Source organism: Crinia signifera, chromosome 1 (genome assembly GCF_055691185.1).
Source record: "Crinia signifera chromosome 1, ASM5569118v1, whole genome shotgun sequence".
Classification (NCBI taxonomy): Eukaryota; Metazoa; Chordata; class Amphibia; order Anura; family Myobatrachidae; genus Crinia; species Crinia signifera.
The window spans coordinates 441,343,932-441,359,928 of record NC_139217.1 but is presented as its reverse complement, the minus strand read 5'-3'; the positions used below and the strand labels follow the sequence as shown (position 1 = coordinate 441,359,928).

The 15,997-nt window shown below is 43.0% G+C and overlaps 1 protein-coding gene and 1 long non-coding RNA gene across 2 annotated transcripts in view; one reads left to right on the top strand and one right to left on the bottom strand.

Annotated features, from left to right (window-relative positions):
- The window catches only part of NDUFS4 (NADH:ubiquinone oxidoreductase subunit S4), a 119,616-nt gene that overhangs the window by 47,032 nt on the left and 56,587 nt on the right, over positions 1 to 15,997 (bottom strand). The gene's annotated exons all lie outside the window — the stretch shown is intronic.
- LOC146020543 (uncharacterized) lies at positions 12,704 to 15,194 on the top strand. The gene is made up of 3 exons (XR_014450806.1): positions 12,704 to 14,553; positions 14,691 to 14,828; positions 14,909 to 15,194. It is a non-coding gene; the product is annotated as an uncharacterized LOC146020543 (long non-coding RNA).

Sequence of the window (15,997 nt, the reverse complement as noted above, 5' to 3'; positions counted from 1 at the left end):
AAAAATTTGCAGGTTGTGTATGCTATATAACTTTGTTAGTAAATAGTAGCAGAAATTCTAATTCAAAGTAATTTAGAAATATATATATATATATATATATATATATATATATATATATATATATATATAAAAAAAAATAGGTAATACTTCTAAATCTCAGCTCATTATAAAAGAACTCTTAAAAAAAAGTCTTTTTGGCCTAAAACAACATTTGACCTAAAATAAAACTCACTAGAGCAAACAAATTACCAAATCTGTTCACCTGTAGTTAACCAGACCAAAGAATAAAACAACAACAACAAATAATACTACATTGAATTGCTGTTTGGTCACAAAGCTTAAAAATGTTAAATATATTTAAAAAATACATTAAAAGGGGGATAATATTTTATGTAGGTTTTAGTAGTCGCTGAATCTTGCTGGTAGTTTGAAAAAAACCTACGCTGTGGCCAATTGTGTAAATGTTAGGTTTGACCTAGTAGCGACTTGTAAGATTACCGATGTTTTAAATTAGGAGCGAAGTGTAAAGAGCAAACCCCACCTCACCGCAGGTGGCAATGTTAGGGAAGTTTCTACACTTTCCCGGCTTAAGAAAATAAAATAAAAGGTACTCAATTAACTGTCAGATTGGATAATGGCCGCATAATGGGATTCTACGCATTAAGGACACCACTCCATTTGCATTTTAAACTTTCACTCTGTTTATCCAATTAAAAGAGATCTGTTACCGGTCTCACTGTACGTCTTGATGAATAAACACATTAACTCTCACAAACACAGAGGCAGTAAAACAAAGGAGCGACACAAGGAACCGCGGGATGTACACATTGTAAATGACTGTAACTTGTCTCACGCATATTACACTGCTGAGCCGTTACTGCTGGAGACCAGTTCTTTCTGCGATGTCTCTTAAAACAAAACATAATAAAACTTTTACTCTTTGCAGAAAATGACATTTATTCTACCCCCTAACCATAAATGAGTAATATGTGATTTCAGCGATTGAGCTGGGCACTGATAACACTGGGGAATAGTGTTGCCTGGGATTTAAGAGTCGATTTTGATTTATTTTGTGCTCCTGATCATGAATATGCCATGCTTATTTTTCAATTGGCTCTAGTTTTTGACATAAGCATATGTCTTCTCCCAGCGTTCGTGAGGAGATATGAATGTGTTATGTGTCTCAAACTCGAGCAGAAAAGATAGTTTGCAAATAGAGTATTACATTTGGTATTTTCAACCAACAAGATGGATATGTAAGCATTGGCACAAGTCAACCACTTCTTTGCACTGGCACCAATTGCAAAGCTTTGTGTCTTATCTACTAGCCCTCGCGTATCAAAAAGGTAAAAAACTTTATTTGCTTCAGTTATTGCAAATATTAAAAGAACAACCACTGTATAAAACACATAAAAGCTTCATGACTGTGAAACAGAAACTTTCAATTTGGTCATTATATATATATATATATATATATATATATATATATATATATATATATATATATATATATATATATATAAAAATGAAGGTGATAAACTAAAATATACATATTTACATTTTGACTATTCTACTTATACTGCTTGCACGTTCAATTGCCGGGTTGGACCCGGCCTCTGCACTTTCACATTAAACCCTGGTCACCCTGGCGACCCGGGTTTAACCCTTCTTATATCCCTGGTCGAATCACCGGGTTATTCAACCCGGGTTATAAGCTATGGTGCTTTCACACCGAACCTCAAACCAACAATAACCTGGGTTTGAGGTGTGGAGTAAAAGGGGCATTATGGACTTGGTCTTGATCATGTACGATGTACTGTATATTATGTTCACAAAAATCTAAATAAAACCACAGCTCCAAAGATGACTTCTGTGCACATCTTCAACAAAACATGTGATTCTGAGTAGGATGGCCAATCCCATGCCATTTTTTCAAACCCGATTGAAAAACTGTCAGTCCCGGGATTCCCAGGATTGGCCTCCTGATGGGGGTGAGGGTGAACATTGTGTGTGGGGGACCAGCAAACAAGCGGGCAGCCCAGCCAGAGGCGGTCTCAACTTCTCAAGGCTGCAAGTGTTACTGCCGGGAAAATAGACTGCCGCCCAGCACACTAAGCAGACACTCCCCACCCAGCCTGCCCCGATCTCTCCCCGCACGGCCACTGCTTACCAGTGGTGATAGGCTGGTGTGGTCCCGACTCCCCAAGTCAAAACGCAGCAGCATGCTGGCTTGCCATGGACTGGCGGATGTAGCGGAGGGGGCGTGCAGGTGCGCAGCATCTGAGCTGAGCGCTACTAGGGCTCAGGGCTGCCCTGCAGTAAGGGATGAAATGTGCATGTGCATTTCAATTCCGAAATCCCGTGCAAAAATGTCCGAAATCCCACCGATCCCGAGCTTGGCATCCCTAATTCTGAGGTCTTGTGAGAAACCGCTATCAAGAAGAGGAAAGTGGCCCTTGGATGAGGCACGTTATACAGTGTATTGTGACACATAAAAAGAATAAGCTGTATGGGTGGAACACACGGATAGAGATTAAAATAAAAAGCCAAAAAAACAATGCACCCTTTGCAGCCCATATATGTAATAGGGCCTACACACAGAGTGATTTCAGGGTATTTTCTAAGCGTAGTGTTCCCGCTAGGCTGTTTTAGCGGGGCGCTGTGCCCTGCCCAATTTTTAAAGGGCAAAATGTGCCCTGCCCCGCTAGCACAGCCCCCCCGGCATCACGGCACCTTCGCCCCTGTAGTGCCGGCTGCACGGCACCTTCGGTGGGGCCGGGCCCGCCCCCTGTACTGACAGCAGTGGCCGGGCACGTCCCCTGTAGTGACGGCAGCAGCCGGGCCCGCCCCTTTTGTGATGTCGGCGGCCCAGGACCGCCCACAAGTGTGACGCCGGTGGGCCCGGACCGCCGCCCCCCCCCCCCCCCCGCCCGACCAAAAGCCTAGAGCGATCACTAAAGCGATTGCACTAGATCGCTCAGAAAATGCCCCAATACTCTGTGTGTAGGGGCAATAATGATGCACGGCCCTGCGAGTCAATATCGCATGGTGATTAATATCCAGCAGGCTGGATAAATCTATAATCGTCGGTGTCAGGGCCAGTGTCCTCACAGGAGAACACTGGCCCTTACAGATCCCTCAACACACAACGCTGACACACCAATGTGTGCTGAGCAATCTTACATCGCTCAGAACGCTCAGCTAATCTCTCCGTGTGTAGGCCCCAATAGTCTTAAGGTGACATTGAACATCTTTTATGAAACAAATATTTATATTCATGAAGACTATTTAAGATGGGTGCAAACAGTGCGTTAGAGAGTATAGTGTTAAAAATCGTACTTGATCAGATTCTCCAAGCTCAGGATTTGGGATGCAGTAGGCACACCGGCAACCACAATACTGGCAGTCAAAATTCCCAACCCCAGGATTCACAGCAGATTTGGGAATATATTGGATAATAATATGTAAAAAAAAAATTTATTCCATATAAAATTTATAGGAAATGTAAAAGAAGAAAATCTATATAATAAGTTGAAGAGTGTGTGTGCGTGTGCGTTGCATTGCGGGCACACCGTGGCACTCAGAGCTGCCAAATTTGGCAACAAGGTACCTCTGGACCTGGTGGTGTGCACCTCAAAGCCGTTTTTGGGAAATTTCACTTAGAAATTTAAAAAACACCAAGTTTTAATTTGCCTTCATTGATGATCTGGGGAAAAGATTGACGATCGGGGAAACCGTTGTCGAAGAAACAACTCCACACCTGGGCCCTTATTCTGATTGATGCGGACTTTACCGCGTTCTTACGGATCGCGTCTTTACGGCGTCTGCGCATGCGTGGAGAACGCAACGCGCATGTGCCACGCCTTGACACCGTACCTGTTCGGGCAAATCCCGTACAAAACTGTTCACCGCAATCAGTCGGGAAATAGGGGCGTATTATGGGCGTCATGCGGAATGACACATGGGCGTAGTTTCAAAGTGGGCAAAACGGGGCGGAAACATGGGCGGACACGGGGGAGTACACTTATGTTGGGGGGCGTACATTCGGAAACCACTCCGAATGCACGCGAGCAAAAAGGGCTGAAATGTGCGGTGTCCACAAGTGTACTATTGCTTTGCGGACACCACTCGTTCATGCGGTAGGCGAACGTACGCCTAATGACTACAACCATTAACACCTGAACCCAATACAATCTACTCCTTTACTCATTACTCACTAATAGGACGCTTGTCAGTGCTTTAATTGAAACCATTGCTGCTTCAAGGAAACCTTAGTAATCCCCCACATATGCTGTACTTGTCCCACACTGTGAATATGACTGTTATGTCTTCTGCAGAGTAAAGTGTATAGGCCACAAAAATACAGTATGTAGTAAATAACTTAGCATGTATGTATATATGTGTCATATCTATTTATCTATGTGTGTCTCTATCTCTCTACATCATGGGTCCTCAAAGTGCGGCCCTCCAGATGTTGTGAAACTACAAATCCCGCCATGCCTTGCCACAGTTTTAACACTTCCTTATAGCCAAACTGTGGCAAGGCATGCTGGGATTTGTAGTTTCCCAACATCTGGAGGGCCGCAGTTTGAGGACCCATGCTCTACATAGATATATATATATATATATATACACACATGTCACCTAGCATTTGTGCAATTTATGTCGCAGTATGTGAAATGTATGCAAGAATAACATGACTAATTGTTGCCCCTTTGACATGCCCACAGATGACACCACACCGGCAGATGAGGGTGTGCATGGGGCCCTCCGGCGACTTGAGCACCATCTGCGGCTGGCGCAAGCCGACCTGCAGGACCTCAAGGACCAGCTTCTTTAATTTTGATTTTTATATTTTTTAAATTATGTTAATTGTGGCATTAATAAAATTGTTTATGCAAGTTCACAGTTGTTGGTTTTATTTGCACTTTAAATAGTATATGTGTAGATTGATTATAATCTTTTACACAGGGTGTAATACAAAGCATTGCACTTACATTGCTGTAAGGGTTAATGTGTGCTATGCATGTGTTAGGCATGCTTGTAAGGATATATTGGAATCTAATTGATTCCAATTCCAAATAAGCAGTTTTTTATGAGGATAGGTAATTGAATAAGTGGGTCATGTGATGTCTTGCAGAAGATACTTCATAGTGGGTTGTTTGGCGTAAATCCTCCGCTTACGTGCGGTAGCACCGCTTGGCTCCCGTTCGGATGCGGTATTCCCGAGCATACTCTGTAATACTCTGTAATACCGTGCCGAATCGGAGTGTTTCTCCCGCACACGCATGGTTTGTATGTCGTCCGTAAACACGCCCTGTTCTTAAAGAGTGAGTCCGTCCGAATGCGGAGGACACGTGGGCGTTTCTACGGACGATGGCCGCATGCGGCAAAACACCGTGGCGTGCGGACCGCTCCGTAAGAATGCGGGAATATCCGCACAGATCAGAATAAGGGCCCTGATATCATTGCTGTCATTGAGTATGAATGACATATTCTAACATTATGGTGAAGGCTTTAAACAATTAGGAATAACTGAGGATATACATAGACCACACATCACACACACGTACATATTGTACACGTACACACACACACACACACACACACACAGTACACCACATATGCACACAACACACACACACATATATATATATATATATATATGTAGCGCACCTCACACACTTACACATTGGACAGATACACACAACAAAACACACACATAAAACACCACATGCAGTACAACACAAACCCATATACACTACAACACACACCAAAAAACAGTACAACAAACACACAGAACACACACACACTTAAGCATTGTCATGATACGCACAGCACACTACACGCACATATATATGTAGCGCACCATACAGTCAGCAGATACACATCACATAACACAACACAACACAACACACACACACACACATAACACACCACTCACGGATCAACATACACCCACATTCACTACAACACGCACCCAAAAACAGTACACAATACAATACAAAGAACACACAAACATTGCACAGATACACACAGCACACCACACACACACACACACACACACATTTATACGTAGCACACCTTACGCACTTACACATTGGGCAGATACACACAACACACGCACACATAACATACCTCTAACAGCGCAACACACACCCACATTCACCACACACACCCAAAAAACAGTACAACACACAAAACACATACTTAAACACTGCACAGATACACAAAGGCACAACATACACATACACATACTGTATATACATAGCACACCTCACACAATTACGCATTGGACAGATACATACAACACAACACACACAACCACATACACTACAACACACACAAACACATAAAAAAATAATTTGCCGTTTATTTAACAGTCTGTACCGGCTAATAAAAACTGTACCTAATGTACCGGATTTTCTTTTTTCCCATATCCATCTCTGCGCACCCCGGCCAGTTGCACTGAGAAATCTTTGTCCTGGCCAATGCACCCGTTGATCAATACAAAGTGGGTACACTGCACTCACCCTGTTAGTCAGTTGGATGTTAGGCACTGCTCTGCCTTAAGGGTTTCCCAGACTCTTTTGGTTCATAGATAATGTTTGGTCGATGGGCATGAGCGCTGCATGCATTTGTTTGATTGTTATGAGTGTAAGAAGTTGAAGAATAAGACGGAGATGAAGATTTGTCACGTTATAGTGTACAATTTACTCAATAAATCATGAAATAAATATGTGTACATAGAAGTACAATCAAGAAATGAAAGTAGGATTAAAAAATAAATCCTGATTCAAACTGATAATTGTTTGGATAGGGATGGGTTGCGAAACAAATCTATAGGTGGAGGGGGTATGGATATTGTGGGCAGAGATTTGTGGTAAGCAATTCTGCTTAAGCAAAAAAAGGCAGGGTAGTGGATCAGAATGAGAGATTGCGATCAGTATCTCTCATTCTGTACAGACAGAGAGATTTGCAATCTGACTAGATTTTGACTGCATGCTCTGATTTAGCAAGAGATATTTAATCTCTTAAAACATACATACGGAGAGATCTGTGCTTACTTTCTAAGCAATCTAGTCAGATTACTTAAGAAATAGCACAAATTTGCTCTGTGTGTATGCTCCTTAGATGATTGCCGCTTTAAAAAATCTGGAGATCTCTTACCAAATCTCTCATCCTATAAAATTTCAGCCTTTATCCTTTTTTTTTTGTGATGCATTACAAGCCTTTGTTTTGAATGGGAATAGTTCCCTCTTTAATTTCAGGGAATCAGGGCTATTTATTAAGATAAGCTATTACAGTTATAACCAATTAACTCATCGTGTTGTATTTTACTTATGTGCGTGAAATAAATGTTTTACTTTTAGAAGCTATTTTAGCTAAAAATACAAAGCAATTTCTGCCTTCTAAATGACATTTCTCAGGGAGTAATGCATTCTTACAGTGCCAAATGTCTGACTTGCCCAATTATATGGCCATTAAACAATTTCCTTCTTTATTTTAATTTCAGCGAGCGCTGTAGTCTGTCTGCATTCAGCGTATTCAGCTTTCAAGTCAGACAAGTGATTGCAAGTAAAAAAATTATTTTTCGGCAGGAGGAAATGCCATATTTCCACGGCTTATTATTACACTGTACGGCATTGCAGCCTGCCCTCGGTGATGGCAAATTCTTTGATGTGCAGAGTAAAATGCTGCCCAGTCACTAAAACATAAAAAAACCCTCCTGTCTGCTCTTCAAAGACAGATATTCTTTGACCCAGTGCTCTAGACTGCAGCCTTGAAACTTTTTTTTTTCTTTTTGCAAAAGAATGCTGCGTGAGGGGAACCCAGACAAAACAGACACTTGAGATGCTGGGGGGAGTGGCACGTCCTTAATCTCACACCACTCCTTCCCAAAAAAAAAAAAAAAAACTTAACGCTGATAGTCCCAACGCCATCACCATTAACACAAAATCTCACAAAAAAAGGTTGTATTTTTCATTTAAAAAAATGTACTGGTTGCAGCGATGACTTGTTTTACGGCCTAATTTAAAAGAAAAAAAATTCTGCATATTAAAACAAGACTATAGAACAGGCCTAAATAGAACGATATCAAAATGTGGTCATCTGGAGGCAGATGTCATTAAAGCAAGGGTGCCGCCATAAATTACACTGCTGGTAGCCAGGACCGCTTGCAAGGAAAGCACGATCTTTACAAGGTCTATAAAAGGTTTACAAGTGATAATAGATCTAGTGGTTTGTACACTCGTTCTGTCAACATAGTTAGAAGGGCTCCCACCTCGGTGGCTGCTGGATTACTCTGTGCCTGCAGACATTCAGGATTGTTCTGTATCCCAGGTCCTGCCATCCTGCTCAACCCACAGCACGCTTAATCAAATGGTACGGTAATTACGGGCAAAGAGCAAGTTGCGGCAAACACTGGAGGCAGAGGGATGCATTACTGCAGCAAAGCGGATTAATACCTTCCGCGAGAATTGTGCCACTTGCAACCAAACTTGTAGAGGGCATATCATAGGGAAGATCAGCACAAATGGAAAACAAATACTCAAAGTAAGTTACCAATAACCTTTGAGTAAGGAGTATCAAATAAAAAAATGAAAAACCTTTGGTGGAAGCTAATAGGCCATTCGTCAGTGGTAAAGGAGAGGCATGGGACAGGCATTATAGTAAGTTAATAAGGGAGATGCCACAAGAACCTATAAAGAGCAATGTCAATTTAAGTCTTGGTACCCCTAGCAAGTTCAAAAAGCCAGTGAAACTGTACAACAAATGCTAACATCTGACATGAGGTCAACTTGCTGTTTCAACTTTGTCCCAGATGGACACTCCATGGAACGCAGTAAGTTTGAATCTGCAAGCCGGGCAACTAATGAATGACTGCAAATACATACAGCTGACTGAGGCCATCCTGCGATAAAATCCCATGCCTTTTTTTAAACTGCTTGTCGATTGATAGATTGGGGGATGTCACCCGGCCGTTTCCTGGGAGTGTCAGGGAAAATGCAGACGTGCCCACGATTTTGCAAGGAGGGCCTGTGACGTCAGCTGCCAAGTCCTGGGCTATGCGCCGACTGTACACACTGGAAAAATCATTCGATGGTGCGCGGCTTGTGAATAGATTTGCGGCGAATCACGGGATACGATAATTTTGTAGGGTTTTTGCAGGCTTGATTTCTCTCTGGCTGGGCAGCCACTATCTGATCACAGATCTCTGCAAATTAGCAGTCCAGCGATCAGCTCTGAATAACCCTATATGTTGGTTATCTGGGAAGGAACAGCTCAGATCCAATAGGAGGATGACCAAAAGACAGCAAGGGTTTTCTCTGGGAGTAATTGGACAGGTGGCTGATGGAACCTTTGTAATAAGTGAATCTGCCGCATTGAGTGGCCGCAATCAGAATCCCAGCACTGCTGCAGGGATCTCGGAACTGCATTACAAGGATTGCCAACAAAGGATTGTATGAATAACCCTATATGTTGGTTATCTGGGAAGGAACAGCTCAGATCCAATAGGAGGATGACCAAAAGACAGCAAGGGTTTTCTCTGGGAGTAATTGGACAGGTGGCTGATGGAACCTTTGTAATAAGTGAATCTGCCGCATTGAGTGGCCGCAATCAGAATCCCAGCACTGCTGCAGGGATCTCGGAACTGCATTACAAGGATTGCCAACAAAGGATTGTATTGCAGCCTTCATTTCACGCAGTGTACTAACCGCAAAAATGGTGCCCACTGACACTGGGCAAATAAGTGTTAGCATATGTAATTCACATATGAAACGCAGGTGGCAATGGAAAACTAAGGTAAGGATACGGGCAGGCGGAATAAGGCGGTTACATTGCTTTGCTAGATTGCAGGTGGGTTGTGAACAGTTAAAAACTGAAAAAAGAAAGAAATGCGATAAAAAGTGTCTAAATACACAATAGGGAGAGAGAAGTGACAGAATGCATGAGAAAGCTGCAGATAAGCACTCGTGCTAATAAGGACAGTACTGTAATAAGCCCTCGTGCTAATAAGTACAGTACTGTAATAAGCCCTCGTGCTAATAAGGACAGTACTGTAATAAGCCCTCGTGCTAATAAAGACAGTACTGTAATAAGCCCTTGTGCTAATAAGGACAGTACTGTAATAAGCCCTCGTGCTAATAAGGACAGTACTGTAATAAGCCCTCGTGCTAATAAGGACAGTACTGTAATAAGCACTCGAGCTAAGTACAGTACTGTAATAAGCACTCGTGCTAATAAGTACAGTACTGTAATAAGCACTCGTGCTAATAAGTACAGTACTGTAATAAGCACTCGTGCTAATAAGTACAGTACTGTAATAAGCACTCGTGCTAATAAGTACAGTACTGTAATAAGCACTCATGCTAATAAGTACAGTACTGTAGTAAAAGGCTGCAAATATCAGTTTTGTTATCTAAATGATAATGCCGACACAGTGTCAGAAGTGTGGAAATAACAGAGCCGACACAGCATCAGAAGTGCTGATATAACAGAGCCTGCACAACACAGTACACAGGAAAGGTTGTAGAGAGCTGGCTGCTTTGGCTAGAGCACTCGCTTGTAAAGGATGCAGCTGCCAGCTGACTTCAGATCATCACTACGGCCGTGCAATTTTCAGGGCACGTTAAGTGATTTACAAAGCCGAATGCCAGGCTTTGTGTAAGCTCTTAGGACAATATATGTTCTAGTTATTTAAAACTTTAAAAAGTATTGACTGACTGAGGAAAGACTGGAATAACCGCATTCAGATTTCCTGCACTTTACTATTATTTCCTTGTTAACATTATATAACTTTTATTGATCCAAAGTTTACATATATGGTGATTATGTGATCTTGTACAACACTGCACAGTGCTGGTTTCATTCTGAAAAAAAAAAAAAAACCTTCACTGCAATGTGTCTTGTTCGCTGATCCAGATTAAGATCTGAACAGGAACATTCAGGTGTCAACCAAGACAGCTGTTAATTTGGCTAGACAATAGACAAATTGGATGGTGCACGCAGACTGAGCTCATGCTTTGGGAGCCAGCTGCAGCGGGTGGGGTGGACAACTGCAGACGGGGGTGCAGTGCCTGCTGGGAGGTAGGTCAGGGTTTAGATAGCAGGACATTGGCTTCATAAGTACAGCATTACTATTGTGTTAGTAAGATGGGGCGCCGGTACCATCCACCTGCTTCAAATGTTGCGGTGTCAGGCTTCTGCGGGTGTCATGCAATGGGGTCCTTCTGGAAGCTGTCAGGTTCGGAGGGGCCTTCTGCCACCTCTGTACCCTTCGATCCTCCCATATTGTGTGCCGTCGGGGTAATGTAAATTAGGCAGCACTCCACCTTCCCCCCTGTATACACTGCATCAGCAGAGATGAGCACTTGCCAGAGTACTAATCATCATCAATAATCTACTATAGTAGATTATATATAGTATAGTACTTGATATCATTATAATCATTAATTTTAATTATAGATTTTATGTGCAGGACGTTCAGTCTCTAGGGTCAAACACATGCGATTTGGTCTGATTCATCGTCCCAATCCATCAGACTCAGGTCAAATCGGACTAAATCGCAGTAGTGTATGGGCACCTTTACAGTTGAATACAAAAGAGGACAAGTACAGGGTACACAACCATAGCTGCATCAGCAGGGGACACTGGAATAAGTATCAAGGGGGCAGAAAACCGCAGGATTTGGTGCCATCCAAGATGGTTTAAGTAAGAAAAGGAAAAGCACATGAGGGAAGAGGGCCCTGCTCGTTAGAGCTTACATTCTAAAGGGGATGAGCAGACAGGAAGGGGTGATACAGATGGGGTAGAAATGAGCAAGTAACAGTGAGTTAGGATGAGAGTTGGCTGGGCTTGGTGAAGAACAATCATCAGTAGTGCTTGGCACCTGCCGTATAGCAGGTGCAAAAAAATGCATTTTCAGGAACACTTATGCTGGCAGAAGTGGCATTCATATGAATGTGCCCTCCCTGAACGCTGCATATGTGAATACACCCCATCAACTTCCGGTTCTACCTCTTCGGGTGCAAGTGTAGATGTGCTGGAAACTGCATATGGCTGCACTCTGTGCGCTTATTGCTGCCACAAGCTCAGCGCAAACTGATGAAAATATGTTCTGCACACACAGGCGTGCCAGCGCAGCTCTGCCCCAACCACTGAGTATTTAACCAATCATCAAACCTGGAACCTGCCAAAATGTAGTAATTAAATCTGTTTTGAAGGAGTGGATGCGGTTGGAATCCCAGCGGTTAAAATACCGACGCTGGAATCCCGACCGCCGCAATGCCGGCATTTTGTCCCTCTATGGGTGTCCACGACACCCATAGAGGGAGAATAAAATAGTGTGGCGAGCGCAGCGAGTTCGCAAAGGGGGGGGGGCGGTTGGTATTTCGACCGTCGGGATTCCAACTGCTGGGATTTCATACTGATCCCCTAAAAGCGACTGTACTGCATAACAAAAGTATCAAAAACAATATAAAATCAATTATAATAAGAAAATAAGAAAAAGGTAGCAATCACAGACCTGAAACCACAAATCTAACACACAAACACAGAGAAGTGCCCTAGGGTGGCACTGAAATGAGGATTAATTGAGTTACACACAAACCAACATAAAATCTGCTGCGCGTAAATATTTATTTAAACCAAGTTCAGCGCGGTGATCCGCTCTGCACATGTCAGAAGACTAAGGGCCGTATTCAATCCCTTGCGAAATCCATTTTTTCTCTAAAAAATTTCGTTTTTTCGCGACGAAAAGACTTCGTGTATTCAATGTTGTGATTTTTCACGCATGCGAAAGTTTTAAGTTTCGCTTGCGTTTCGCTTATTTCGCTTGGTCAAACCCTTACATTTCGTGGTTTTTTTTATAGATTTTTTCGCTTTTTCGCACAAATGTATTCAATCGTGAGATGACGAAATTGTTATCTGCACATGTTTGATCCGTTTCTCCATTTTCATTTCGACGCCCAATGGGTCACGAATACAAATTTTTATTGAGTGATGCCTCCTTTTAACCTCCGGAACCTAAACATTCTTGTTGGAGAAATGTTTGCCTCTTTAGTTGCTGTTTTCCTAAGAAGGGGCATATATAAATTGTTATTAATACACTTGATTTCCCATCATGCATTGGTAAAGCACATGTTATTTTTTCCCAAGATGCTGTTCACCCCTCACAGTGCCTCACTCCTACGTTTGGGACTTCAGGGAGTAGCAGCTTATTGCAGTCAGCTGTATTTGGAAGCGTTTTTTTAGGGCAATTTGCGTTTTTGGAGAAGAAATAATTATTTTTCAATCACTGCCTACAATAATGGAGTATTTTGCTGACTTGATTGTGATGTTCATGGTCCTATCGACATACATGCTGCGATGCAAACGTCGTCGCCTGGCACGTGGATATCAGCATCATGGTCAGGGGCGTGGATATCAGCATCGTGGTCAGCATCTGTCTACATTTGGTGAGTCAGTGCGTGTTTCAATTCCACGTCCACGCCAGTATCGTACTAGGCGTGTACTGGACGGTCTCTCTGAGGCGGAAGTGATAGGTACCTTTCGCTTATCGTCTCAGGATATCTATTCGCTGTATGATCTGTTGGAAGCTGACCTGGAACCTCGGGTACGGTCAAATCATGCAGTCAGTGGTTTCCAGAAACTACTGGCTGCATTGCAATTTTTTGCGTCAGGCACCTTCCAGCCTACTTTGTCCCAGACATGCGGTTTTTCTCAGCCAACAATGTCACGCTGTTTGTCCCAGGTCATAAAAGCTTTCCGTAAATTAACGACCCAGGTTATAAAATTCCCAGACACTGACAGCGAATGGAATGAGATCAAATTTGGTTTCTTTCAAAAATGGAAATTCCCCAATGTGTTGGGCGCGATAGACTGCACCCATGTGCGACTCACACCTCCGAGGGAATCGGAAGAATGTTATCGGAATCGAAAACACTTCCATTCCCTCAATGTACAGATGGTGTGTGATTCCACAATGAGATTATTGGACATTTGTGTGGGTTTCCCTGGGTCGACCCACGACTCCTTCGTTTTAAGCCAGTCATCTCTATTCCTGGACTTTGAGGAAGGTCGAATGCCAGATGGCTGGCTGTTGGGTATGTAAGTTTTCATTATTTTTTTTAAGTTGCTACTGTAATTAAAAAAGTCTAATACCTTTTCAATTATCCCTTTTAGGTGATGCGGGTTATCCGAATAAACCTTGGCTGTTGACCCCATTACCTGATCCTGTAGGTGATGCCGAAAGAAGATACCAGGAGGTTCACATTGCATCGAGGGGTGTAATTGAAAGGACCTTCGGTGTACTTAAGAGCCGGTTCAGGTGTTTAGATATCTCCGGCGGGACCCTCTTATATTCACCGGGAAAAGTTTGCGGCATTATTAATGCCTGTTGCATTCTGCATAACATCTGTGTCGCAAGACGTTTGCCGGTGAATATTCATGCTGGTGTTAGCCAGGATGGGGATCTTTCTTCGGTATTATCTGTGGGTATGGACGAAGGAGCAGAGACCAGAAGGCATCTTATTGACACCTTCTTCTCATGTGAGTATATACAAAACATCTGTACACAAACACACACACATATATATCTATATATCTATATATATATATATATATATATATATATATATAAATATATCATTTATCTACATAAATGTTATTTACCTTTTATTTTACAGAGTTTGTTCTTGATGGAGTTCATTACAGTTCATTGAGTTTGTTTGCCCAGTTGCTGTTATTACTGTTTCGTGTTTGGAAGTTTTATTTAAAAGTCCTCTAAAGTGATAATAAATTTCAAAAGATTGTTCATTATGCAGGTGAGATGTGATCTATTTACATTTTTGTTGATTGAAAATTCATATGTCCTGTTTTACATTTTCACATACTTTCCATACAGGTTGTTGGTGGTTATCCCTTTCTATTGTCTGCTTTTAAGGATGTTTCTGTGGAAGCCTGGTTACCTTGGATGAGTGATCTCATCTCCGTCTAATCTGGTGAGTTAGCCATATTCCAAAACTGTGTAGGGGAATCCGGTGTCAAGACTCCTACCCATCCAAACAGTCAATAACCTGTGCCCCCCGTCTGTTTTCCCTTGCAGGATGTGCTGTGTGGCTGCCGGACCTGCTCAGTTATGACCCTTCTGCCTGCTCACCTTTACGGATGGATCTGTTGACGGTGGGATTATCTGCTCCTCTGCTGATGAAATTGGTGAGTATGCTAATCTGAACCACTGCCCCCCTGTAAAGTGTGTGCGCTCAGTGCGCATGGGAATCCGGTGTCAAGACTCCTACCCATCCAAACAGTCAATAACCTGTGCCCCCCGTCTGTTTTCCCTTGCAGGATGTGCTGTGTGGCTGCCGGACCTGCTCAGTTATGACCCTTCTGCCTGCTCACCTTTACGGATGGATCTGTTGACGGTGGGATTATCTGCTCCTCTGCTGATGAAATTGGTGAGTATGCTAATCTGAACCACTGCCCCCCTGTAAAGTGTGTGCGCTCAGTGCGCATGGGAATCCGGTGTCAAGACTCCTACCCATCCAAACAGTCAATAACCTGTGCCCCCCGTCTGTTTTCCCTTGCAGGATGTGCTGTGTGGCTGCCGGACCTGCTCAGTTATGACCCTTCTGCCTGCTCACCTTTACGGATGGATCTGTTGACGGTGGGATTATCTGCTCCTCTGCTGATGAAATTGGTGAGTATGCTAATCTGAACCACTGCCCCCCTGTAAAGTGTGTGCGCTCAGTGCGCATGGGAATCCGGTGTCAAGACTCCTACCCATCCAAACAGTCAATAACCTGTGCCCCCCGTCTGTTTTCCCTTGCAGGATGTGCTGTGTGGCTGCCGGACCTGCTCAGTTATGACCCTTCTGCCTGCTCACCTTTACGGATGGATCTGTTGACGGTGGGATTATCTGCTCCTCTGCTGATGAAATTGGTGAGTATGCTAATCTGAACCACTGCCCCCCTGTAAAGTGTGTGCGCTCAGT